The sequence below is a fragment of the Nomascus leucogenys genome, chromosome 4 (genome assembly GCF_006542625.1).
Source record: "Nomascus leucogenys isolate Asia chromosome 4, Asia_NLE_v1, whole genome shotgun sequence".
Lineage (NCBI taxonomy): Eukaryota > Metazoa > Chordata > Mammalia > Primates > Hylobatidae > Nomascus > Nomascus leucogenys.
Genome location: NC_044384.1, coordinates 22,911,101 through 22,933,716, shown reverse-complemented (window position 1 = coordinate 22,933,716; position 22,616 = coordinate 22,911,101). Strand labels below are relative to the sequence as shown.

The 22,616-nt window shown below is 35.4% G+C and overlaps 1 protein-coding gene across 5 annotated transcripts in view; it reads left to right on the top strand.

Moving 5' to 3' along the window:
- The window catches only part of WDR7 (WD repeat domain 7), a 372,747-nt gene that overhangs the window by 128,470 nt on the left and 221,661 nt on the right, over positions 1 to 22,616 (top strand). The window lies entirely within an intron of this gene.

Below are 22,616 nucleotides of genomic sequence, written 5' to 3'. Positions count from 1 at the left end.
ATGAAAATTTGGCCTGGCTTTTAGGTGGACTCATTTTAAATGACCTTTTGCCAATACCAGTTATTCTTGTTAATAAAATACTCATTACACATGTCAAGATGGACAGTACATTATTATGCAAGAAGGAAAATGAAAACAAAATTAAGAAAGGTTTATAACTTTTGTAACTGGTTTAACTCTACCAGATCTTTGCCAGTGGTGACTCTAGTGGACGTTTAATCAAGCATGTGATCTTGGGCACTTTTCTTAAGCTTTCTTAGTCTCAGTTTTATCGTAGATGAAATAAAGATGATAATAGGACTTTATAGGGTTATTATGTGTGTGGCATGAGTTAATCTTTGTTAAGTGCGTAGAACAATTCCTAGCCCTTAGTAAACATAATACTTTTGTTAAATACTTTATAATCTATTAAAATGCAAAATTTATTTCACTTATAGCCAAAATGTCACACATTAACAGCTCCAGTTAAAATTCTTAATTGTTTGAGCAGTAAAATATTTACTTAGTGAATATAGGTTGTCATTTGCTTACTGGGAATTTTTCTATTTTAATAAAGCAAATTAAGTTAAAAAAAAAAGGCATCTAGACATATGGACTCTAAGTTATTAGGCTTAAGATTGTTTTAAAAATATGTGCAGATTTTCAAATAAATTTCCAGAATATAAAAAAGAGTTTCAATAAAATAAAATTGGGATGAAAAGAGCTTTGTCTTTGAGTAGATGAGAAGGTAGTCTGGAAAAAGTATTCTTTGTTCGTAATTTGTGGGCATTAACTTTATAATATTCCAGAAAATATAGTTAGATGATCAGCTCATCGTAAACTTTATTGAATATAAGATCCCCAATGTTAAGGACAAACTATGACTATAGTATTTACAGGGTTGTTTGAAGGTGAAAATAGATAATGGCAAATCACTGAAGAATTTTTTTTAAAAGAATGCTATTATGGAAATATTGAGACATTGATGCTTTTAAGACATCTTTATTACGAATGGACTAGTGTGAAGTAGGGGAATTGATTAAAGTAGAATAACTAGCTGGCAGGCTATTGCAGAAGGGAGGTTATGGGAACCAGACCTAAATGTAGATAGGGTAGAATAAAAGATAATTTCTAAGACTTGACTATTGATTGCTTATAAAGGTCTAAGAAAAACACCAAAGATTAGTACAGGGTTGTATTCTTGACAGAGAAAAAGGTTGGGAAAAAGAGATGCCATTAGCAATTGTAGTGGATGCCTTTTTATTTTATTCCTGGGAAGAAGAGAATAAGTTAGCTACATGGTAAAGGCAAAATATAGCCACAAATTACTCCCTGAAGCTGTGCCAGAACTGTGTATGTTGTTTGGCGAGAGGTCTGTTAGCAGGCCCAGAGAAAATAAAATATAAGTAAAATAATAATACTTACCATTAATTGGACACTTTCTCTGTGTCAGGCTTTGCTAAGTACCTGGTCTATGTTATTTAATTTAACCATTACAATAACCTTGTAAAGTACCCACTATTGCCATCACGGCCTGCCTCTGCCCCCAGCCTTTTGTTTTCTTTCAGAGGAGTAAATGGAGGCCAGGAGAGATTAAAGAATTTTCTGAAGGTCCCTCAGTTACTAAGTGACGGACTCCAAAACTTAATTCTTGTAACCACTATTTATTCCTTTTTTTAAAAAATTATTTTTTATTTCAATAGCTTTTGGTGTATAAACGGTTTTTGGTTACATGGATGGAGTGTAAGGTGGTAGAGTGTGAGATTTTAGTGCACCCTTCACTTGAATGGTAAAGGTGCACATTGCTGTACATTGTACCCAATACGTAGTTTTTTTTATCCCTCACCCCTCCTCCACCCTTCCCCTTCTGAGTCTCCATAATCCATTATATCACTCTGTGTGCCTTTGCATACTCAGAATTTAGCTCCCACTTATAAGTGAGAACGTATGTTAATCACTATTTATTCCATCTTGCTTGCTCTGGCATCCTTGGATCTTAAATTGGGGGTGAAGGTGGAAAAATGAGTAGATATTTAGCTTAACTAATATTGCTTTCAGACACTGTTCTTTGCAGCTGTGTTACATTTAACAACAAAATGGAGTCAAAAAATTGTAAGAAAATGACTCTTTGATGGGTCTGGTCACTGTTTAAATAAGTATAAAGTAGGCCGTTCTTATGTCATATTTAAACCTTTCTGTTTATGTGTTATGTTTATGTTGTATATTTAAGTTCTGTATTTATGTAAGTCTTTTGTATTTAATTATAGTATCCCAGAGTACTTCATTTATTAGCTAAATGCTGGCTTACTTAAAACTTTGATCTTGGTCATTTATTATAGTATTTTTTTGTGTGTGTGAAAGACAAACATGCATTCTACATGTAACTGAAACATGCACTGACAACTCTTGATATAATACATTAATCTTTTCTGGAACTTCTACATTGACTGAGTGTAAAACTCATTTTAGTTTGCTTTACTGTGAGCTTTCTATTTTAATAAAAGGGTGTCAGGCTAAGGGAGTAGGGATTCTGAACGTATGAAAGGAGAAGAAAGCATACAACAAATGAGGAATGACCACATAGGGCTGTTGAACAGATTTGCTGTCCGAAGGGATCAAAAGGTTATGGAGCCAGCTGGTAGACAGCCCACACCTGCCATCCGCGTGCTTGTACTGAAATCGCCTCTACCATTGTCATTACTGTTTGAGATGATCATTCTAGCAAGTTACATCGTAAAGCATTGCTTTAGAAATGCAAAACCTGTTTCTAGCATAAGAATCTTCTTTGAAAATGGGCAAAATATACCACCCATCAGATATTTTATTATAATTTAATAATTCTAGACACTTTACAAAATGCAGTAATTCCCTAAGCAATCTTGGCAGCTCCTAACTTAGAATTGAGCTTTGTCTAAGAGTCTTTTTCTTACATATTTGTCTGAAAATCAGAAAATGCTCTTACCTGAAGAGCAGAATGGCATACTGAGCTGATGGACTGTGATAGTTCTTCATCTTAGAGATGAAGTTTAATGTGGGTGGCAACTGTTTCTACTTCACAGTCCGTAAGTGATTTGGCTGGGACGAAGATGATAAAGCATCTGGTCTTACTGACTGAGATCTTCTATATTTTATTTAGGTACGTTATGCAATAAAAAGCCCTTTGCAGGTTAGTTTGAGAATGTAAGGAAAACAATGAGCCACTTGCTTTTCTCAGGATTCTTTTTCTTTTTCTTTCTTTCTTTCTTTCTTTTTTTTTTTTTTTTAAAGAGACAGGCTCTTGCTATGTTGCCCTGGCTGGACTTGAACTCCTACGTTCAAGGGATCTTCCCGCCTCAGCCTCCTGAGTAGCTGGAATGAAAGGTGCATACCACCATGCCTGGCTCTCAGGACAGGAGAGCATGAAAGGAGAAACTCTTCGTAAAGCTTTTATTGTAAAGTACATAATACAAGCACAGAATGTTGGCTGGCTGTACCTTTCCTTTTCTATGTTGGTTTCTATAGTTTTGTTCTCTTTATTGCCACTGCCTCAGAATTCACTTTAATTTATATTGCCCAGGGATTCTGGCAGATCACTGCCAGACTGGAGATTACTGGGGAAGAAAAAGGAGCAATAGTATGTCTTAACTGAAAAGCCAGCTCACAGATTGTTATAAGAATAAAGTCCTGAACGGGCGCGGTGGCTCACGCCTGTAATCCTAGCGCTTTGGGAGGCCAAGGCGGGCGGATTGCCTGAGCTCAGGAGTTCGAGAGCAGCCTGGACAACAGGATGAAAAACAGTCTTTACTAAATACAAAATTTAGCCAGGCACGGCTGCGTGCCCCTGTAGTCCCAGCTACTCAGGAGGCTTAGGCAGGAGAATCGCTTGAACCCGGGAGGCAGAAGTTGCAGTGAGCCAAGATCGCGCACTCCAGACTGGGCGACAGGAGCGAGACTGTCTCCAAAACAAAACAAAACAAAAAATCAAAAGAGAGTCAAGCCCTGATTGAGTACTGTGAGAATTTTGTTTCAGATAATGGTGCTCTGTTCTTGAACCAGTCAGGAAATACTATTTTATCCTTTAAAAATATTGTGAGTATGTAAACTTTTGCTGCTTAATTTCTGATAGATAATTTGAGGATAAGTGCATTGTGATTCCTATACTAATGGTAATGGACTTAAATACTGCATACATTCTTGTAATACTGACTTATAGAAACATTATAAATCTTGTCTGAGCCCTCAGTCTTTAGCACGTTTGTTGCTTTTATGTTCCAAAAACACTTTTTAAAAATTTTATTGGTTATTCTTACTATTAGGTTGGTGCAAAAATAAATGCAGTTTTTGCCATTAAAAGTAGTGGCAAAAACCGCAATTACTTTTGCACCAACCTAATAGGGATTAATGTTATTTTCTGAAATTTTTGCATTATAATTCAGATGAAGATAAATCTTATGAGTTGTCTCAGATTTATTTTGAAGTGAAGCTGTTTGGCAGAACCCAATTTTATATGTCTCTTATTTGTGATATTCTACATGTAGCATTTTGAGAATTGACTTTTTTATGAGGTCAAGCACCTGCTGGTTTATGAAATATGCCCACACTTGCCCTTCATTTCAGTCGGTGACGACTCTGAGGCAAATGCTGATGGTTCCTGATTTCCTTTGGCCTGCGACGCAGAGTGACCTTACAGGGCATGAGGTCACAAGCGTAATTATCTCTCGTACATTGTATTCTGCCTGCTCACAGGGGCTCATCTCCTCTTTTAGTTTCAGAAACATTAAACACATAAAAGTCACTACCATTATATAAATCAAAATCTCTTCTAAAGAGGGTGCTGTTGTCATTTTATGCAGTTATGGCCAACATAGTATTAATTTGCAAATGTATCATCTCAGATATTGATAGAAAGATGTGTAACACATCGTGTTTAATACGTATTGATGTCATCAGAAAGCACAATCCTTTGTTCTTATCGAGTCCCTGCCTTTTTAGCTTCCTTTTGTGTTAAGGTTACCAGGGTTAGGCTCGTCTTTTTATCCCCCTTGGAAACAGAATAGGCTTTCTTTGTTCAATGAAAGACACTCCTAGTAAATGTTTTGGGTTTGACTTTCAACAAGCCACACTGTAGTACCTATTTTAACCTGGAATTGAAGTCACTTTTCTGATGATTATAAAGTAGTGGTCATTCTGAGCACAAATGTGGATGGACCAACACTATACAAGAAGGTAAGATGAAACTGTGTTACAGAGGGAGTTGAAAAGGATATTGTAGCTAGTAAAAATAATTTAAATATTAGTGTATTCTTTGGTAGGAAGATATTTTTAGGGTATGTTCATAGGAAGAGGATGGGGGGAAGATAGGGAGAGGATTTGATAAACATGATATGAGTCTTTCCCCCACCCAAAGGCCTTAAACTACACAGCGTTCTTCCTTCTTTCTCTTTTTATATATGCCTCAGTGTTTGCAATTCTGTGAGATAGTTGTTTTTTAAGGAATGGTTTTCTAGATGACTAAGGGTTTTTTAATTACTAGATGCTCGGGTTATTTTTAAAAAATGTATCCATTTTTTTGTTGTTGAAATATTTCAAAAAGTCTTTGGCTTTTTCATCCTCTATTCGTTAGCCAGAGTTATTATTTTGGCCCATGCTGTAAAATTACCACCACTTGCTTATTGAAGAGAATATACTTCTTTATTTGAATGGAAAAGTCCCCAGATTGATAATGTCTCTTACATTTTATATAGTAGTTTTTTACTAATTTTCCTTCCTCCTCTTTTTTATTGTGTAGTAATTGTTACCAATTTTTATTGCTCTTGGGCTGCTACCTTTCAGCTTTAGCAGGTTTTACCCTAATTTCGAATTTACTGTTTCTAGTGTTGTGGGGGTGTGGATGCCAGGCAACCAAGCTTGAGTTAAATGTAAAATAAGAGTAAACTGGCTAAGAATAAGAGCTCTCTGGTAAAAATATACCTAAGCTTTAGGTAAGCACCCTGTGCTGTCCCTCTTGGCTCCTCACTTTCTGCTTGCTGGAGTACTTTCCTAGCTCCTTTGTGGTATTCTGGATGTCTTTTCTTTTTGAGCAAGAATATTCTAATTGAAAGAACGGGAAAGTTACTCATGAAGAACTCAGTAATTCTAAAATACCCCTTTTGTAATGCCTGTTTTATGAACCAGCTGAAACTAAAGGATGAGGTTTCTTCGAAAATATTTGTAATAGTTGTCTTATAGTGTTCACAAAGCCAACTGGAAATGATTATGCATGGTGATTAGAAGGGGAAGTACTAAATTATGACTGAATGATATATATGAAAACTACTTCTGTGTGATACTTTATATTGTGAGGCAGAAAGATTTTGTCTAAGGCAAACTATATTATGCAAAGCACACTGTATCCGTATTGTATCTGTTTGCAGTGTTTCATTGGGACCTGAGGGATTTGTTCCTCTTTTTTCTTCCAGAGTGTCAGAGCTATTGAGCTTAATTTTAAGCGCTCTAGACTGATCATGTATTTAGCAGCATTAAACTGTTCTACTTGTCTATATTTGGCCACTAACCTAATGGAATAACAATGGAATTTGTTCTTAATCAGTCATGACTATCTAAAAGGGAAATTCGTTCCATGTGACTTGGGTTCTTTGAGTTAACATTTAATATTCTTGTGAGTTTTTTATCCTTTTAATAAGTCTTGAACATTAGTCAAGTGGCAAATTAAAAATGAAAGTATTCTTGGATATACTGGTTATTTAGACTTTACTTCTAAGTAATAAACAGAAAACTCCTTGTTATCAAGTTAATTCTGTACGTTAGGAGCGCTGCAGGACGAAGTCACTTCCTGCTGCCAGGGAACTCCTCTGCACAAGCGGTCCTCTAACAATGGAGCCAACAGCCTGCGCTCAGGATGTCAGTAGAAACCCCATGACAGTTTGCCATTTTGTGGAACAAAGCAAGGAGTGAAGCATAAGGAAATTCAATCCCATGTCCCTTGTATAGCAGTGAGGAGATGAGGGAGTCCATCCAGTGTGATTTTCACCTGCCTCTCTCTCTCTCATCCTACTTGGACCCCTGAGGCAAAACTGCTGGGCTTGAAAGGCTTTGAAATAACTTTAGTTCTTTCTTCATGTCCCCCTTTTCTCATTCACAAGTCTCTCCCTGTCTTCATACCTTCAGTGCAGAAATTCATTACCTCCTATAGTTGTAGTTGGTGGCAAGGCCCCTAGGAGGCGTAGCTGACTTTCTTAGAGGTGTTCACTTACCGTCTGCTTTAAGAAGTTGTTCATACTTAAGTCTAAGAAGACTGTTTTATAAAAGAAAACACTCATTCAGCCTGTGACACATTCATTTAAAAAAATGGTGTTCAAATGGAAATGCCTGATATACCTTTAGCTGAGATTCTAGTGGCCTTTGCTATAATAAATGACCTAATATTAGTTTCTGTGAAGAGTACAATATTGATTAGTGCCATTATTCTCTTGCTGATTTGCTGAAGAACAAAAATTTATAATGCTAATGGAAATAAAGTACTTTACAAAACACTGCACATGAATACCAGAACATGTCTTTGTAATAGAACAAGTGTCTCGTAAGCTTTTAAATATAAATTTTCTTTATTCTAGTACATGGTATTCCATTACAGATACTGAGTCCTGTCCAACTTGTTTTTATAGAGCAAAAAGCTGAGTTGATAATCTTGTGATGTTTTACCACTTAGACACTGAATATGCATATAGAAATCCAATTTTGATTGGATTGTGAGGCATTTATAATTTTGTACCTTGTTTCTGATTCTCTTATCTCTTTATGTTGATTGGACGGTATGTGTATTTGCATTATTTTCTTTTTTTGTTTGGCCTTGTGATCTGCATATGACAGAATAGATCTTATGGATTGGAAGGAAAACAGTAATTTAAAGTCATTGCAAGAAAGTTATATTAACCTATTTTACCTGTAATATTTTTATTATAATAGCTAATGATAGATTTTGCTCTAGTATTGTTTATAAATTCTGGGATTGAAATGATCAAATTATACCTAAATATCTTGCTTAATCCATTCTTTCTCTTCCTGCTTTTTTTGGGGGGGAAGTATGGTATATTATATTTTATTTTTCCTTAGTGATATTGTCCTAATGATTTATTACATCTGCTATCTGTTTCTATTAACCAGATTTTGATACAAATATGTATTTTAGATATGTTTTAATATTTATAAATGGTTTCGTTGTGCATGACATTTGCAGACTTGGTTAATATTTTAGCACCTCTAGTACACAAACATAAAGAAAAAAATTTTTTTTTATTTGTTTGAGCATCTGAATTGACCCCAGCAAGATTGAGATTGATCTGGTTTCTTTCAGCCTGTTAAATGCCAACCCAGTCATCTGTAACAGTACTTAGTATTTTTGTAATTTTTCTGTACATATTTTCTGTGTTTATTCTGTAAAACTTACCTATCACTTGAAAATATTTTCCTTGATTTAGAGATGAAAATAACCACAACCACTTATTTTATTGCTTGTTTTAAAAAATTGTTTTGACAGTCAATGTCCATGCTATAAACACAGGGTTTTGTGTGTGCGTGTGTGTGTGTGTGTGTGTGTGTGTGTGTAATCTTAAGTTCTGGCATATCTTATAGATACAAAGATGTAAATTAACTTATTTTTATATACCTTTATATCTTGGATATGAAGTAGAGAAGGCTTTTTCTTTACCCCCTCCTAGCAGGTGGCTACTATGTCTTAGGTTCTATTTTGATTTTTATCTGTTTTTTTTTTTTTCCTTAAGCAAGGATCTGTCTTCAAAGCAAATAAATATCAGTCAGATAAACTAAACGAGAAATGAGTCTCTGAATTTTGGGTGATGGTTGGAGGATTGGGCCTTTTCAGTCTTAATCTAAAGAGCCATGGTGCTTTTCATAAAATGTTTACTTAGGGTTTAAAGTAACCACATAGTCTCAGATGTCACCTATTTTAAAGGTGTGATCAGGATTCTGAGACCATCCCAAGCTTTTCTCATTTAGAAGTGGATGCATACTTGGGGCTAGAAACCTTTCCTTCTCCATTTTGTCACTACCCAGTCTTGTGGCAAAGGGACTCTACCATGATGGTTCTCAAAAGGAAAGTGAGAGGCAGGAGGGACGAGTTTCAAAAGACGATTCTTGTAAGCCTTGTCTCCTCAACCAAGAATTTGTATTTTTTCATTTCATAGTTTCCAAATTGGATGACAATAATTAGGGAGAAAAATACGATTTTTTTTTCCTAAGGGGTTTTCTTTTCTTTTTCTTTCTTTCAAGATAGGGCCTCACTCTGTCATGAAGGCTGGAGTGCAGTGGCACGATCACGGCGGACTGCAACCTCAACCTCCTGCGTTCAAGCAGTCTTCCTGGCTCAGCCTCCCACGTAGCTGGGACCACAGGTGCACGCCACCATGCCTGGCTAATTTTAAAATTTTTCTCGTGTAAGGGGTCCTCCTATGTTGCCCAAGCTGGTCTCCAGCTTCTGGGCTCAAGTGATCCTCCCTTCTTGACTTCTCAAAGTGCTGGATTACAGACATGAGCCACTGTACCTGGCCAAGGATTTTTCTAATGATATGTAGGTGATCATTTACTGAACCAGGTTATTGGTTGGGAATTCAGTGGAAAGAGGAGTATCTCCTCTTCACCGTGTGTTAGCTGTAACCCCAGAGAGATCACATAGCTTCTGCACTAATCTTAACTACATCATAGTTTCTTCTTGTGTAAAAGGAGGGGAGTGAGCAAGTAAATCCATATTTTTCAAACATTTTAGGTAGTAAACTTACACGTGAAATCTAACCAGAGTTCCAATACATAAAACAGATAAAAAATATTTCTTTAGGCATTTAAATCTTTGTTTTTTTTTTTAAATGTTTCATTTCTTGTACAATGAAACCCTTATGCTATTCTTTTGTCTTTTGGGGTTTTATCTAGCACAATTAAAAACTGCCTAATTATCTGCTCCCTAAAAGCCTTCTTGCTTTAACAAATTATTTTCTTTAACACACACACACACACACACACACACGTGTGCATATACTTACACTATGATACAGGGCAGAATTAGTAAAGAGTTAATACAATCTTTCCCTTATATATAGGGCAATTACTAAAATTTGTTGTCATGCGGGACAACTTTTGTTTCTCTGTAACTCCTTTGGTTCTGTATGGCAACTTGGGAAATATATTCTTACTACTTCTCCAGAAAATGACTGCTCTTTGTAGAGCTTCATAGTAGGTTGCACTAAGCAAAGTACACTAACAGTGCCAGCTCAGTATGTGCATTCAATTCGGTATGTGACTGAAATAGTTGTCTCCTGGAAGCACAGAAACCATTTTGAATGTGCTACATTAATGTTTGATACATACTTCAGTCTACTACCATACCACCCTGAATGCGCCTGATCTTATCTGATATATACTTCGTTATTTTGAATTAAAATGTGATAACCTATCAGACATGGCTTGGCCAGCTATCTGGTTTTAGAACTTATTTGTTCTTATGTAACTGTCATTGTATAATATGAGTGCAGATTCATATACAGTCATCTTTTAATAGCCATGCTGCACTTGACAGACCTCTATAATAATCACTTGCCTGTTCGACTTCAATGAATTGCCTGTCATTGGATGAAGTTAAATCTGTTGGTTTGGTTTCTTCTCTTTTCAAGGCATAGTAAGCACACTAAAGCTTCCGTGACATGTTCTGTGTAGAATCCGTAAATCAATTTCTAGAAAGCACACTAGTTGAGTTTTGATTTTCTTTCACACTAAATATTTAAAAGTATGTGCAAGAGATTTTGTTTCAGATTAAATTTTTGGTTGAGGAATTCTTATATAATTAATTCTGCACATACTTGCTTTCTCTTTTTATCATTGGCTATACATGCCCTGCAGCCCTGTGGTATGCATAAGGTGATCATGATAAAAAGCAGAAACATTTATTCTTGAAGTTTATCATTCAAACACATGAATAGGATAACAGAGACATACTCCTCTTATATTTTTGGCCAGAACACATTTAAATGCTTCTTTAGAAGGCGGGCTTACATCTTTCTATTAATTATATGTCAAACATCCTTAGTAGTGATTGGTAGGAGGGTAGGTATTTGGGGAGAAAACACATCAAACAGGGACCATTTCAGAGAAATTGTATTAACCTTTACTACTAATCAGTAACTCTTTTTTCTTATTTCTCTTCGAGTTGCTGCTTAGGGATAATAGGATGATTTGTTAAATGATCCGTTTGCCAAATTACAATTTTAGAGACTGGTTTTGGATAAAAACTATGTGTTTTCTATTCCGTTTTAAAAACATTTGTATCTTGGAATATATCAAACATAGAGAAAGGTGGAGAGTAATGTAATGAACTTTCATATACCTGTTGCCTAGTTTCAACAGTTACTGACTCCTGGGTAATCTTATTTTCTTGATATCTCTTCATCTTTTGCCCTACATTATTCCAAAGCAGTTCTCAAACGCAATATTGCCTTATCTGTGAATGTTTGTTTGTGTCTTAAAAGACAGTCTATTTTTTTTTTTTTTTTTTTTTTTTTTTTTTTTTTTTTGAGACAGTCTCTCTCTGTCGCCCAGGCTGGAGTACAGTGGCGCGATCTCGGCTCACTGCAAGCTCTGCCTCTGGGGTTCATGCCATTTCTGCCTCAGCCACCCAAACAGCTGGGACTACAGGTGCCCGCCACCATGCCTGGCTAATTTTTTGTGTTTTTAGTAGAGACAGGGTTTCACCATGCTAGCGAGGATGGTCTCGATCTCCTGACCTTGTGATCTACCTGCCTCGGCCTCCCAAAGTGCTAGGATTACAGGTGTGAGCCACCATGCCTGGCCAGATAAAGTCTATTTTTAAAAAGCCAAAGTCTACACTACACTTTGAATGCCAAAAAATTAAAACTAATTTGTTAATATTATTCAATAACTCAGTGTTTCTATTTTACCAATACATTTCATAATTTTTTCAAAGTTTGTTCCATTTAGGATTCAAATAAAAGTCCGTATATAACAGTTGGCTAACATGTTTCATATTTCTTTTAATCTATAGAGTTTGTGTCAATCAGTCATCTACTTGTCTTTAGCTCTTTTCCCCTCCTGTTCTTTATGATTTATTTGTAGAATAAATTAGGTTTGTAGTGTGATGAGTGTTGCCTTTCTTTTCATTAGAGTAGCAGATCCCAGTATTATAAATTCTAACATTCCTTCCTCATTTGTTGGCTAGAATACTTCTCTAAGGAGAATCTTATCCTCATCAACTATTCTACACCCTGGCTACACTTCAGAAATGACAGAACAAAGACTCGAAGTGATTTTTAAAATATTTAAATATTAATATGAATTCGTGGGTTGAAACGTATTTAGGTTTTGGTCCATTATAATAATTCATATCATTTTACAAATTTTCCTATCTTTGATCAGTGGAAGCCTCTTTAGTTGACTCCTGAATCCTTTTGATAAGACCCTGGTAGTCTTTGGAAGCCTAATTACTGACATTCTGTGCCCATCTTGTGCATTTCCTGACGCAGACCTGAGTCAACTCATGTAAGAATCTTGGTCCTTTTAGTGGGAAATTGTGTTTTAAGATCACAAAAAGTGCTAGATATGCTTCTTGCTGTTTGTTCACTGTTACTTGCCTTTTTGGTAGATGCATGTATGCACACTTTCATTTGAATCTTAGGGTATATAAAATACTTTGAGTTTATACTGATATTCCCCAATAAATTTGGAACTACAGAAGTTTTACTTAATTTGATTAACGTTACATCTGTATTTACTTTCCCTCACGACATCTATGTAATGACTCATCTGCTCTCCCCCACAATACACACACAACAGTTCAGAATACTGTCAGCACTGCCATACACGATATGATTACCAAAAATATTGTGTGGGTGTTCTTGTTTGTTTGTATTCACCGTGTTGCCCAGGCTGGTCTCAGATTCAGATGTGTACCCCAATGCCTAGCTTTATTTGTATTTGTTTGATTTTGTTTGTTTGCTTATAGTTATTTTTTCTTCTTAGGATATAAACCACTGAAGATGAACAGTTAAATTATTGTGCTTAAAGGTCACTGGAAATAGTTTCTCTCTGTGGGATTATACCACTAAGTTGATAACAGTTACATTCATTTGTTTCATTTTAGTTGCACAATTGTATTAGCTAATATCTCCACCACAATGTTAAATAGGAAATGTGAATACAACAAAGATTTTATTAGATAACACTGATGACATTATAACGAGTTTCTGTACTTTGAAGGTTAATTTTTTTACCTTGAAATCACAATGGTACCATTTAGCTAACTCACTAAACATACTTATAACTGGAATCATAGATTATTGGATGTATATCAATGCAATTTCTATAGAGATATAATCTTAACCCCATAGTTCTCCCAGCTGGTGGAATTTGTTGGATAGCTATGCACATAGTGCCACTGTAAGTGATGCCTCATCTTCAGGCAACTAAGAGGTTTCACTGTGAGGATATCTTCCTTGTTCACCTCCATTTGAAGATTTATTACCCTACTGGCTCACTCCCTCTCCCCACTGCCCCACTCAAGTGATCGCATGACTTTGGGGAAGTTAATCTAGTTAATATTCATTTGAAAATGAAGAACTTAGACCCAGAGATGTATGTCTACTGATTGTACATGTTTCTTTAAGACTACTGATTTCAAACTCGTCATTTTTAGAAAACTCTACAAAGACTCAGCTGGTGTACAAAGATTTCTGCATTGATAACTATGATGAGATTTTACTTGAAATATGCTAATGTTTCTAAAAGTTAAATTTCCACTAAAAAAACTTAATAGCATTTTGTTGCTAAAAATGAGGTGTCACTATCTAATTGCCCTCTGTTAGGAAGTTTGCAGGTGCTCGATAATTATGTAATAATACAAAAGAAGAAAAAGATTTAATACCTGCTAAATCCATGAACTATGATCAGTTCTTTTACATTTTCTTTAATTTTATTGGATTAAAATATGCTAGTGAATGATGTAGAAGAAAATTCATGGCATGGAAGGAAAAAGGAAAAGTCACCTTAAATTAAAATCATCTCCAAATTTTCTAACATAGTTCTTTAAGCAATTTGAGGTAAGTTTGTTTGATTTTGCTCTATTTTTTTTTTTTTTTTATACTTTAGGTTTTAGGGTACATGTGCACATTGTGCAGGTTTGTTACATATGTATCCATGTGCCATATAGATTTCCTGCACCCATTAACTCGTCATTTAGCATTAGGTATATCTCCTAAAGCTGTCCCTCCCCCCTCCCCCCACCCCACAACAGTCCCCGGAATGTGATGTTCCCCTTCCTGTGTCCATGAGTTCTCATTGTTCAATTCCCACCTATGAGTGAGAACATGCGGTGTTTGGTTTTTTGTCCTTGCGATAGTTTACTGAGAATGATGTTTTCCAGTTTCATCCATGTCCCTACAAAGGACATGAACTCATCATTTTTTATGGCTGCATAGTATTCCATGGTGTATATGTGCCACATTTTCTTAATCCAGTCTATCGTTGTTGGACATTTGGGTTGGTTCCAACTCTTTGCTATTGTGAATAGTGCCACAATAAACATACGTGTGCATGTGTCTTTATAGCAGCATGATTTATGGTCCTTTGGGTATATACCCAGTAATGGGATGGCTGGGTCAAATGGTATTTCTAGTTCTAGATCCCTGAGGAATCGCCACACTGATTTCCACAATGGTTGAACTAGTTTACAGTCCCACCAACAGTGTAAAAGTGTTCCTATTTCTCCACATCCTCTCCAGCACCTGTTGTTTCCTGCTTTTTTAATGATGGCCATTCTAACTGGTGTGAGATGGTATCTCACCAAGTCAATCCTAAGCCAAAAGAACAAAGCTGGAGGCATCATGCTACCTGACTTCAAACTATACTACAAGGCTACAGTAACCAAAACAGCATGGTACTGGTACCACAACAGAGATATAGATCAATGGAACAGAACAGAGCCCTCAGAAATGATGCCGCATATCTACAACTATCTGATCTTTGACAAACCTGACAAAAACAAGCAATGGGGAAAGGATTCCCTATTTAATAAATGGTGCTGGGAAAACTGGCTAGCCATATGTAGAAAGCTGAAACTGGATCCCTTCCTTACACCTTATACAAAAATTAATTCAAGATGGATTAAAGACTTAAATGTTAGACCTAAAACCATTAAAATCCTACAAGAAAACCTAGGCAATACCATTCAGGACATAGGCGTGGGCAAGGACTTCATGTCTAAAACACCAAAAGCAATGGCAACAAAAGCCAAAATTGACAAATGGGATCTAATGAAACTAAAGAGCTTCTGCACAGCAAAAGAAACTACCATCAGAGTGAACAGGCAACCTACAGAATGGGAGAAAATTTTTGCAACCTACTCATCTGACAAAGGGCTAATATCCAGAATCTACAATGAACTCAAACAAATTTACAAGAAAAAAACAACCCCATCAAAAAGTGGGCAAAGGACATGAACAGACACTTCTCAAAAGAAGACATTTATGCAGCCAAAAAACACATGAAGAAATGCTCATCATCACTGGCCATCAGAGAAATGCAAATCTATTTTGTTTTTTAATTAGAGGAAAAAGAAATCAAACTGCAACCCTAGGACCGAAGAGTGTCTTTCCTTTGCTGGGACCTTTATAGTGGTCCATCAGGTACTGGCTCACAGACATCATCATGCCTTTCTTTCCCTCCCTGAGGCACCTTGGCAGAATCATGTGACCCTGTGAGCCAGGTGCATCAGCTCTGCTTCAGATCGCAGAGATTAGACAGACTCGTGAGTTGCTGGAACTCTTTGGTATTACGTGTTTGAATCCATGATGGGCCTTTGGCAAGTAGTGTTAGCTCTTTTTAAATGAAGTTGAACTGAGCTAAGGATGTACTTTCTTCTAATCTTGTGGATGTAGAAGGGGCCCGTGTGAGGCCCTCAGTAGCCTCCCTAGTTGCTGCTTTACCTGATAAGGCCCAAAGAGATTACCTTTGGACCTGTAAAAAGAACAACAACAATAACAACAACAACAACAAACCCACCTTCTAGTAGTTTACTAGAGGCAAATGGAAAATTTATCTCTAATTCTTCTCTAATTGATTCATTCCCTAATTGATTGAATGGTGATTAATTAGTTCCATGTAGTTTTTTAAATATAAATGTCATAAAACAGGTATAAATAGGATATGTAGGAAAAAGGGAAGAAGCAGTTAATTCTGATTGAACACAAAGTTCATTAAGATATTCTGATTTCAATTCTTTATCTGGTTGGTGATTATTCCTAGCGTCCAGGATCCTTTCATTAGAATCATAGTTTTCCCCATTCCCAAAGAAACAACCCCATCTTGTGGATTTATCAGAATACACTTTTATCTATCTATCTAAAAAATAAGTCAGCTAAAACTTAAAAGTAACATTAAGTTAGTTAAACAAATTGTATTGTGCACATACATGGAGCACAGCATTGTTCTGGATGCTAGATATGAAAAGAAATGAGATTCCATTTCATTCAGTCATCTTCATCTTCACTTGGGCGTTTATAGGCACTTCAAACCTATCATCTTTACCTGTAAATGTTCTTTTCTATTTTTCCACTTTCCGTCACTACCATCATTTTTATTATTATGTATATGTCTCGGAAATGTACACTAATTTTGGAAATGTTTCTGTAATCTGTTACTTGATGATTGGTGCTATATTAATGGACCAAAGATGATAATATTTCCCTGGTTAAAAGCATTTTATTTTTAAAGGATATAATGATTTTACTTGAGTTTTGTAATAGCAAATTCAATTATAGTGACTAGATAATAATCACTATAGAAAGCACATCAATCTGCTTTGGTAGGGCAGCACATTTCTATCAATAATAGTGGTTATGGGGTGGGGGCAGAGGGAGTTGACTTTGATGTGATTCTTTTGGATATAACATAACTCAGTTCACTTGACTTGATGAGTTTACTGTAGCTTTGAGACTCATTTGACTGGCACAGTGGTTCTTAACCTGCAGCGATTTTACATACCCTCACACCCCAACATTTGGTGATATCTGGAGACATTTTGGTTGTCACCACTAGGACAGAGGCCAGGGATGCTTCTAAACAGGACAGCCCTTGCTACTGCCAACAAAGAATTATCTAACCCAGAATGTTAGTGATGAGTTAAGATATCCTGGGCTAGAATAATTAAACATGTGAAATTTTTTGCCTTTTCTCCAATTACATTTCTAAGGAATAGTCTGTTTATGCTTATGTTATTGAGGGTGATACTGCGGTTAAGTAGGTAGTATTTTTCTATGTTATTTATGTAAAATTAAATTACCCAATTTATTTTCTTTTCCATTTAGTATTTGCTATTGTTTTATAAAAGTTTTCTTAATAAATGGATTATATAATTTGTATTATAGACTTTTTGATTGATACTAAGAATATATAAAATAGATCTTATACATGGGACATTTGTCAAAATTTCGTTTATAAACACTGCATATTTGCATATAGAATTGCTTCTGGTGAATAATAAAAGATTAAAACAATGTTAATTAATGTCCTGATCAATGTATATATCACAGCTTGTTTTCAATCTTTCCTCCCTTTTTCTTTCCCTCCCTAATTCAATAGCTATTTATTAACTGCCAAACAGCTATAGGCTGGAGAATATAATGATAAACAAAGTAGTCATGGTCCCTGTCTTCATGGAGCTTATAGTGTATTAGGAAGGCAGGCAATCAAATGAACAATGAAACAGTGCAGTAAGAACTATTATAGAGATGGTGAAGCACTCAGAGTGCCCAGCATAGCCAGTCACTTAAACAGGTGGAAAATAAACAGAGTATTTGGAAGTGCCAGGGAATTCATTTAAAAGAGATCTTTTCAGAGTGAAATATTAACTTTTGAGGGTGTAGTACTCTTGTACTATATAAATCTAATTTTTATCTAAATGTAGAATCTCTGTGAAATATATGTAAATAAAATGGATAAATGGAACAGGATGACTATCTTAAATATTACTTGAGGTCACATATTTGTGGCTTTTATATCAAATATTTTGGTTTTACTTTTTTATTCATCAGAACTATGACATTTTAATACTTGTTACTGTTACTCAAATATATTACAGTGTTGCTGATAATACTTTATGTGCTGTGGAGGTCATAAAAGAGCTGACAACACTAACATATTTACAGTACAGTTGTACTGTTTGTAAATATATAAAAATATATAAGACTTGGTATGTACCAAGCACGGTTTCAAGAAGTATTTTACATATTATTAATGCCTCATTAAATGTTATGTGAAACATTATATGTATGCTAGCCTGATAACATGTGGGTGTATATCTATTTATGGTGACAGAATTAAACACATTTTTAAAATGTGCTGTGAAACACTCTAACTGAAATCAGTGGTTATATAATCAAATATGATTCTCATGACACCAAGTGGAAGGGATTATTCATTTAACTTCTTTAAAGCATAATTTTTTATTGCTGGCATTCTCTGTAAGAGTAGTTGATCTACTTTTATTAATCTTTTCAAGTTTTCTTTAATGCTAGTTTATTTGTAGTGACTCAACTTCCTTTCCTGGTTTCCCCTGCTCACTGCCAGAGTAAGGAAGAAATTAGACTTGTAGTCTAAGAGTAGGCCGCCTTATTTAAAAATAGACTTTGCTAGTTTTTATTTGTGGGATGGGGTTAAAAATGAAAGTTTATATTCTCTTTATACACTGTCGTATCTCTGTGGTCTTCTTACTGTCTGGCTCATTCTTCATTCTTTTTATAACTTTGTTTGCAAGTTAATTCTTTAAAAGCTCTGCCAGAGGCAATGATTGGTGCTCCCTTACTTAATTCAACTTTTCATTCTCTAAATCATTGGTTAGATATGAATAGTCTTTAAAATGAATTGTGAGGTTTAATCACTGTAATGTAGTGGAATCATAATGTGCTTCTATAGATGCATTATGCTCATTACAGTGTATGCATGTTTAAATCTTCACCAGTTTGATCCCACTTTGTCATGTTTCCAGGCTGAACTCAATATATTTCATGCATTTGCTTACTTAGTTTTCTCTGAAGCTTGCCATTTTACTTCTTTCTTTATATCTTTTATATAAATACATATCTACATTTTGAGACATAATTTGTGTTCCATTGTGATATTAAACCATACAGTCTTCATAAAAATAAATACATATAGAAAGTACTCCACTGAGATCTCCTTGGGGCCAAGATCCAGGACCTTATATTTTGTCCCCAAAGACCCAGCGCCAGACCCTCAGCAGGCTCCTAATAACTGTCTGAGGAATATAACTTTTATAATGCCAGTTCATTGCTCAGATTATCTTGGCAATTGGCCATAGGGAGCTCTTTTAAGTTTGCTTCAGTGTCATTTTGATATGGCCTCATCTTTTTCTTAAAGCACTTTCTTACTTTCTGGCACAGGCTCCCTGCTCATCTGTATTTTCCCTGCCTTCCTTAGAATCAGTCATTTCTCTAAGGAACCCTGGTTCCTTTTAATGGAGGTATTAGACACTAAGATCTGAGTGCTAGGTGTTCTTGTTACTACAGGGATTTCACTGCTTCTGGGTCCTGTGAGTGGACAGAACTGGGAAACATGTATGCACACTAGCCCATGTATCCCCCACATATCTAGAATTATTTCTGTATTTGTGTGTGTCTGTATATTAAAGTGGATATGAGTTCATACTAATATTTCCCATTTTCATCCACTACCAAAAGATTTAATCTTTCTCCTTTGCTTATTTGTAATTTCTTTCTTTGAGAAACCTGACTTTCATTATCTACAATATTTACTTGTTTTTTTCAACCCTAGAAGACATTAAAAGTAATTTAGAATTGCTAACTCATATCATGTGAAAAACCAGTTTACCAACTGTAGTGTAGTATTGTGTACAGTTATTTTTGTCTTTAGCTTTACATTAACCAGTTTTTTGGCCTGTTTTCCAAAGTTGCTTAGGTCAGCTGTTTTTGTTTACACCTTCAGTGAGGTTATGTCCTACATTTGTAATTTACTTAGACTCATTTGTCAGAATCTACAGTTCATCCTGGGTTCCCTTGGCATTTTGGTTAATTCATTATTTTTAAAAATTTGTATACAACAAAGTTTATTCTTTGTAGCAGATAGATCTTTAGGTTTTGATAAATGGTCAAGTATCCATCACCACAGTACCATACAGAATGTTTGTAGCACTTTAATAATTTCCTTATATAGCCTCTTTGTAATCAACTCCTTTCTTTCCAATCCCTGGCAATCACTGATCTGTTTTCCATCCTTATAGTTTTTCCTTTTCCAAAATTCCATATAAATGGAACCTAACCTGTAGTCTTTTGGGTTTGGCTTCTTTCACGTAGCAAAATACATTTGAGATTCATTCATGTTATTGCAGGAATCAGCAGTTCATTCCTTTTTATTGCTAAATAGTGTTTTATTATGTGGCTGTACCAAAGTATATTTATCCATTCACTTGTTTAGGGACATCTGGGTTGTTTCCAGATTTTGATGATCATGAATGAAGCTCCAGTAGCTATTCATGTACAGGGTATTATGTCAATGTAAGTTTCCAGGTTTCATAAATTTCATGTTTTTTCACTTGAGCAACTACCTAGGAATGGAATTGCTTGGTTATATAAGTGTAAGTATGACTAAAAATTCAGAACTGTTTTCCAAAGCAGTTGTGCCTACCAAGAAGGAATGAGCTTTCCTATTGCTCTGCATCTTTGTCAGCATCTCATATTGTTAGTATTTTTTTAACTTTAGACATGTTAATAAGTATGTAGTTATATCTCACTATGATTTTAGTTCGTATTTCCTTAATGACTAATAATGTTGAACATATTTTCATATGATTATTTGCCATCCATGTGTCCATTTTGGTGAAATGCCTATTTTCATCTTTTGTCCAATTTTTCTTACCATGGTTAGAATTTTTTTTTTTTTTACCTTGAGTTGCCTAACAATAAAATTTTTGTTTTGTTTTTGTTTTTTGAGACAGAGTCTCGCTCTGTTGCCTAGGCTGGAGTGCAGTGGCGCGATCTCGACTCACTGCAAGCTCTACCTCCTGGGTTCATGCCATTCTCCTGCTTCAGCCTCCTGAGTAGCTGGGGCTACAGGTGCCCGCCACCATGCCTGGCTAATTTTTTTTTTTTTTTTTTTTTTTTTTTTTTTAGTAGAGACAGGGTTTCACCATGTTAACCAGGATGGTCTCGATCTCCTGACCTCGTGATCCACCCGTCTTGGCCTCCCAAAGTGCTGGGATTACAGGCATGAGCCACTGCACCCGGCCCAACAGTAAAGTTTTAAGTGTCCTTCGTATGTACTGGATAGAATCCCTTAAACAAATATATAATTTTCAAATATTTTCTCCCAGTCTGCGGGTTGTTTTTCATTCTCTTAACAACGTCCTTTGCAGAGCAAAAGTTTTTAATTTTGATAAAGTCCAATTAGTTTTTCTTTCATGACTCATGCCTTTGGTGTTGTGTCTTAAAAACTCATTGGCAAATACAAGGTCATGCAGATTTTCTCCTGTGTTTTTTTTTTCGAGAGGTGTTACAGCTTTATCTTATGAGCTGTCTTTCCGTTCATTTCTCTCTATAAGTAACATTCTTGCTTGTTTCATGCTTTTTATCGTGTATCTTCTAGGTCATTAACTTACTGTCTGTACTTAATATATCTTATTAGTTTTGCCTATATTCTTACATGGTACTCATTTCTTTACTGTCTGTATATAACACTTCTTATGAGTTTCATCCATCTTATTCTTCTTATCTAGAAAATAACTGAATATTCTCAAATAATAAAGTCAGAGCACATTACAATGTTTATCTAATTTATTACTGTGATCAGTTATTGGAATATCCAAAATGCCTTATAGTGTGATCTCATAGCATATTGTTGCCAATTAAATGTGTCATCTGCTAGCGCAATATTAAAACCAGATTCTTGTGTATTTATTTTCAAATCATTTATTCACTATGTGTGAAGAGATTAAGGGTCAAAAGCTTTCCTACTTTGTGTGTGTGTGTGTGTGTGTGTGTGTGTGTGTTTAGATATTTGAAAATAACATTTTTTGGCAGTGAAAGAAAATAAGATACATTGGTTCTTTGAAATGTAAATATTCAGACTTTTTGCCGTCAAATGTCTTATTTATAAACATGTATCATAAGACATCTGGAAATGTGGCTCTAAAAGGAGGGAAATAATACTAAAAGTTTTAAAAAAGGCGTAAGTAAATGGGTTCATGAAATGGAGAAAAAAGCTGAATATTCAGTATTTTCCTGAAGTTAGGAAAAAAAAAAGAATAATAATAAGCAAAAATTGAAAATAACAAAAGCAATGATAATAACTTTAATGTTATTATAATGCTACTTATTGAGCACTTACTACATCTCAGGCACTGTGCTAACCTCAACCCCTTGTATCCATCATTGAATTTATCTAATTAATTAATTAATTTTTTGAGACAGGGTCTTGCTCCATCACCCAGGCTGGAGTGTAGCAGTGCCATCATGGCTCACTGCAGCCTTTACCTCCCAAGCTCAAGCAATATTCCCACCTCAACCTTTTCAGTAGCTGGGATTACAGCTGTGCACCACTGTGCCCAGCTAATT